The sequence below is a fragment of the Chelonia mydas genome, chromosome 24 (genome assembly GCF_015237465.2).
Source record: "Chelonia mydas isolate rCheMyd1 chromosome 24, rCheMyd1.pri.v2, whole genome shotgun sequence".
Taxonomy (NCBI): Eukaryota; Metazoa; Chordata; order Testudines; family Cheloniidae; genus Chelonia; species Chelonia mydas.
The window spans coordinates 431,492-436,887 of record NC_051264.2 but is presented as its reverse complement, the minus strand read 5'-3'; the positions used below and the strand labels follow the sequence as shown (position 1 = coordinate 436,887).

Here is a 5,396-nt window from a genome sequence, read left to right as displayed (position 1 = left end):
GGGGGGGCGCGCGCACGGCGACAGACACGGAGCCCCGCCCCTACGTGGTACGGCCTCAGTGACGAACCCCGCCCGCAGTACGTCACACAGGTGGCCCCGCCCATGGCACACGTGATCGGGTCGATTTGCGTTCCTGCGGGGGGCTGCGCTGGGCCTATGGCTCGCCCTGTGGCCGCCCCCCCCCCGCTCTAGAGCCCCCCACTTCTATAACCCCTCCCTCACTTTCCTGCAGCCCCCACCCCCATAACCCCTCCCCCACTTCCCTGTGTCCCCTACAGCCCCCCACCCCTATAACCCCTCCCCCACTTCCCTGTGTCCCCTACAGCCCTCCCCCACACTTCTGTGTGTCCCCTGCAGCCCCCCACTCCTATAACCCCTCCCCCACTTCCCTGTGTCCCCTACAGCCCCCCACCCCTATAACCCTTCCCCCACTTCTCTGCAGCCCCCACCCCTATAACCCCTCCCCCACTTCCCTGTGTCCCCTACAGCCCCCACCCCTATAACCCCTCCCCCACTTCCCTGTGTCCCCTACAGCCCTCCCCCACACTTCTGTGTGTCCCCTGCAGCCCCCCACCCCTATAACCCCTCCCCCACTTTCATGTGTCCCCTGCAGCCCTCACCCACACTTCCGTGTGTCCCCTACAGCCCCCCACCCCTATAACTCTTCCCCCACTTCTCTGCAGCCCCCCACCCCTAAAACCCATCCCCCACTTCCCTGTGTCCCCTACAGCCCTCACCCACACTTCTGTGTCCCCTGCAGCCCCCCACTCCTATAACCCCTCCCCCACTTACCTGTGTCCCCTACAGCCCCCCACCCCTATAACCCCTCCCCCACTTCTCTTCAGCCCCCCACCCCTATAACCCCTCCCCCACTTCCCTGTGTCCCCTACAGCCCCCCACCCCTATAACCCTTCCCCCACTTCTCTGCAGCCCCCCACCCCTATAACTCCTCCCCCACTTCCCTGTGTCCCCTACAGCCCTCCCCCACACTTCTGTGTGTCCCCTGCAGCCCCCCATCCCTATAACCCCTCCCCCACTTCCCTGTCCCCTACAGCCCTCACCCACATTTCCATGTGTCCCCTACAGCCCCCACCCCTATAACCCCTCCCCCACTTCTCTGTAGCCCCCCACCCTATAACCCCTCCCCCACTTCCCCGTGTCCCTGTAGCTCCCCACCCCTATAACCTGTCCCCCACTTCCCTGTGTCCCCTACAGCCCTCACCCACACTTCTGTGTCCCCTGCAGCCCCCCACCCCTAAAACCCATCCCCCACTTCCCTGTGTCCCCTACAGCCCTCACCCACACTTTTGTGTGTCCCCTGCAGCCCCCCACTCCTATAACCCCTCCCCCACTTCCCTGCAGCCCCCCACCTCTATAGCCCCACACCCCATGTCCCCTACAGCCCTCACCCACACTTCCGTGTGTCCCCTACAGCCCCCCACCACTATAACCCTTCCCCCACTTCCCTGTGTCCCTGCAGCCCCCCACCCGTATATCCCCTCCCCCAGTTCCCTGCAGCCCCCAATTCTATAACTCCTCTTCCACTTCCCTGTCCCTGCAGCCCCCTACCCCTATAACCCCTCCCCCACTTCCCTGTGTCCCTGCAGCCCCCCACCTCTATGGCCCCACCCCCACTTCCCTGTGTCCCTACAGCCCCCCATAACACCCACCCTCAATTCCCTGTTCCTTCAGCCCCTGACCCCACCCCCATGTGTCCCTCCACCCCTACTTCCCTGTGTCCCTACAGCCCCCCCCCATCCCTTACAGTCCCCCCTCCCTACAGACAGTCCCAGTTCCAACTCCACCTCCCTCTATCTTCCTCCCTACAGACCTCTCCCACCTCCGTACATACTGCCTCCCCAGGTACAGTCCCTCCACCTACCATCACTACAGCCCCTCTACTCTCACATCTACCATCCTCATGGTCTCCCAGAGCCAGCTCCCCACCCCTACTTCCCCCAAATCCCCCACCCCACTAGAGCCCCTACACCCCACACAGCTTCCACTCTCTCTCCTGTTCCAAGTTCTCCACATGTACATTACTCTTCCAGCCCCCTGACTCCAGCCTCTCTTCCACTTATATCCCCTACACTGACCCCCCCCCCCCCAAATACCTGCAGTTCACAATCCAGAGCTGGGGCCCAGAAGAAGCCCCACAGGGAGCCAGTAAGAAATCTGTACAACAGAATCTATATTGAGACATGGCTTACACTGGTATCCAGACAGAAAAAAACTAATCCAAATGATGAGAAATGAGCATAGACTTCCCATTGAAAAGCAAGGAGAGCCAGGTATTGCCATTGAGTCCTCCCCGACTGAGCTTCTCCCTCAGGAACCCGCCTTCTTTGAGGGAAGAAGCAAACCAGATTGTAAATAAAGACAAAGGGGAAGGAAGAGCATTCAGGGCTGTCACCTTCCCACAGTGGCTGCTTCTGCCTGTGGAGGGGGCACCATTCTGAGCCAGCCAGGTTAATAGCTGAGATTCCTGAGAAACAGTGGAAGCTACATGGACTTTGAGTCAGAGGAAACAAGGCCCAGCTCACCCGCTATAGTCAGCATTCAGCCACAGCTTGGAATTCTCACATTACTGTTTTTTAAAAAAGGAACCAACCCGGTTTAATGGGGTATTCTGTTTATTCCTCAGCCTATAACACAGTTTCCAGGGGGCTCACTGAAGACTCAGAGAGGGATTTGCTCCCTTCCCTTATCACAGGGACCAAAATAAGTTCAGACATTCTCTGCTATGGGCACTGTGCAATCTACCAGACAATTCCTAGCTCACTTTCCAGGAGCTGCAAATGTGGGGAGACGTTTCCGATGCTTGGATAATTCATTGATGTTCTCCATCCACGAGCACTATGGTGGGAGAGGAAGGAGGTTAGAGACACAGAGCTTAGTCTGCCTAACAAAGTGCTAAGCTAACACTGCGAGAACAACCCATTTGTACCACAAAGGCTCACAAACCAATGTGAACACTCCAGTACCCATACAGACTCAGCCTACGTCATTGATCCTGCCCTGCCAGCAAGGGGACTCTGGAATTAGTTGGTAGGGTTCTCTGGAGATAAAAATGCTACCTAGCAAGTTACTCAGGGCTTGGCTACACTTGCGAGTTACAGCCCATTAAAGGAGCCCCGGGCGCCCTAGCTCACTCCCCATCCACACTGGCAAGGCACGTAGAGTGCTCTGGCTCTGCAGCTAGAGTGCTCCTGGTACTCCACCTCGGCGAGTGGAACAGCGTTTGGTGCACCCCCGCTGGAGCGCCGCAGCACCAGTGTGGACAGACTGCAGTGCTTTCCCTACCGCGCTCTCGGGATGCGGGTTTAACTGAAAGCGCTCTACATCTGCAAGTGTAGCTATGCCCTTAGTTTAACAAATGGGCAAACTCTAGGGCACAGAAATGGAGTGATTTACCCAGGGTCACACAGCAAGTAGCGGCAGAGCCATGAGGGGGTCGGGGAGGGCAGCAGGACAGATAATTCCATCCCTGCACTGGTCGTGCCCCTGCCAGTGCACCTGTGCAGAACCTGCTCTTGTGAGGCTCATGTTAGGAAGTTAAACTACATGGGATACTTAGCGGGCCCACAGCTGATCTGAGGAGGTGGGGTTTGCACAGGCTACCCTCATCTGGGGAAAGGGAAGGGAAGCAGCAGGAAGCTCCTCACCAGGCTCTTGTTGACGCTGAGGAGGGTGGCCTGGTAATGGGTCAGCGCCTGCAGGTTCTGGGCCAGTCTTCCCAGCTCCTGAGACAGCTCGGCCACGGCCTCTTCAAAGCCTGCAAGAGACAGGTCAGAATTGCTTCGGAGCAAGAAGGGAACCCCCCACCACCTCCCTCAGCCCCCTTCACTGCGTGGGAGCCATCACCAGCCCCATCAGTGTGTGGGGCACACATCACACCCCACCCTGTGCAGGGAGCACCCCACCACCACCTCCCTCAGCCCCCTTCACTGCGTGGGAGCCATCACCAGCCCATCAGTGTGTGGGGCACACATCACACCCCACCTCACCCCACCCTGTGCAGGGAGCACCGCCCCACCACCTCCCTCAGCCCCCTTCACTGCGTGGGAGCCATCACCAGCCCCATCAGTGTGTGGGGCACACATCACACCCCACCCCGGCCCTCTCCGTGCGGGGGGGCACATCACACCCCATGCCCGGCACTAGCACCAGTGCAAACGCCATGATCTGAGCTCGGCTCCTCACAAGCGCTTTGCAGGGCGGGGGGGGCACCAGAGACTCCCCCCCCTCACCTCTCAGCCCCGCCTGGGGACCCCCGGACTCCATCCCCCGCCCCGCGCTCTGCAGCTGGACAAGCAAAGGAGACCCGGCAACCCCGCCCCCTCCCTATCCCCCCTCCGGGCCAACCGCGTCCTGCCCTGGGACCACCCCCCCCCCCACGGGCCAACCGCGTCCTGCCCTGGGACCGCCCCCCCCCCACGGGCCAACGGCGTCCTGCCCTGGGACCACCCCCCCCCCCACGGGCCAACCGCGTCCTGCCCTGGGACACCCCCCCCGGCCAACCGCGTCCTGCCCTGGGACCGCCCCCCCCCCGGGCCAACCGCGTCCTGCCCTGGGACACCCCCCCCCCGGCCAACCGCGTCCTGCCCTGGGACCGCCCCCCCCCCCCCCCGGGCCAACCGCGTCCTGCCCTGGGACCGCCCCCCCCCCCCCGGGCCAACCGCGTCCTGCCCTGGGACCGCCCCCCCCCCCGGGCCAACCGCGTCCTGCCCTGGGAACGCCCCCCCCCCACGGGCCAACGGCGTCCTGCCCTGGGACCACCCCCCCCCCCACGGGCCAACGGCGTCCTGCCCTGGGACCACCCCCCCCGGCCAACCGCGTCCTGCCCTGGGACACCCCCCCGGCCAACCGCGTCCTGCCCTGGGACCGCCCCCCCCCCCGGGCCAACCGCGTCCTGCCCTGGGACACCCCCCCCCCCCCCGGCCAACCGCGTCCTGCCCTGGGACCGCCCCCCCCCCGGGCCAACCGCGTCCTGCCCTGGGACCGCCCCCCCCCTCCGGCCAACCGCGTCCTGCCCTGGGACCGCCCCCCCCCCCCCCCGGGCCAACCGCGTCCTGCCCTGGGACCGCCCCCCCAAGGGCCAACCGCGTCTTGCCCTGGGACGCCCCCCCCCCCCCCCCGGCCAACGCGTCCTGCCCTGGGACCGCCCCCCCCCCCTCCGGGCCAACCGCGTCCTGCCCTGGGACCGCCCCCCCCCCGGGCCAAGCGCGTCCGGCCCGGGGAACCCCCCCCCCCCCCCCCCGCACACACATACACAGGGGCCAACCTTGACCCTGCCCTGGGAACCTTCTCCCCCCCCCCCCCCCCCCCGCCGCTGCCAACTGTATCAACTCCCCCCCCCCACACACACAGAGGCCAACCATGACCCAACCCCCATC

At 63.7% G+C, this 5,396-nt stretch overlaps 1 long non-coding RNA gene across 2 annotated transcripts; it reads right to left on the bottom strand.

Annotated features, from left to right (window-relative positions):
* Positions 1–2,615: 2,615 nt before the first annotated feature.
* On the bottom strand, positions 2,616–4,414 carry LOC119564279. 2 transcript variants are annotated; one of them, XR_005223075.2, is made up of 3 exons: positions 4,251–4,414; positions 3,666–3,775; positions 2,616–2,856 (listed from the first exon to the last, which is right to left on the bottom strand). It is a non-coding gene; the product is annotated as an uncharacterized LOC119564279 (long non-coding RNA). The 2 variants fall into 2 exon arrangements; XR_006287385.1 differs by lacking the exon at positions 4,251–4,414 and adding an exon at positions 4,040–4,187 and having other exon boundaries at positions 3,666–3,828.
* Positions 4,415–5,396: the final 982 nt, after the last annotated feature.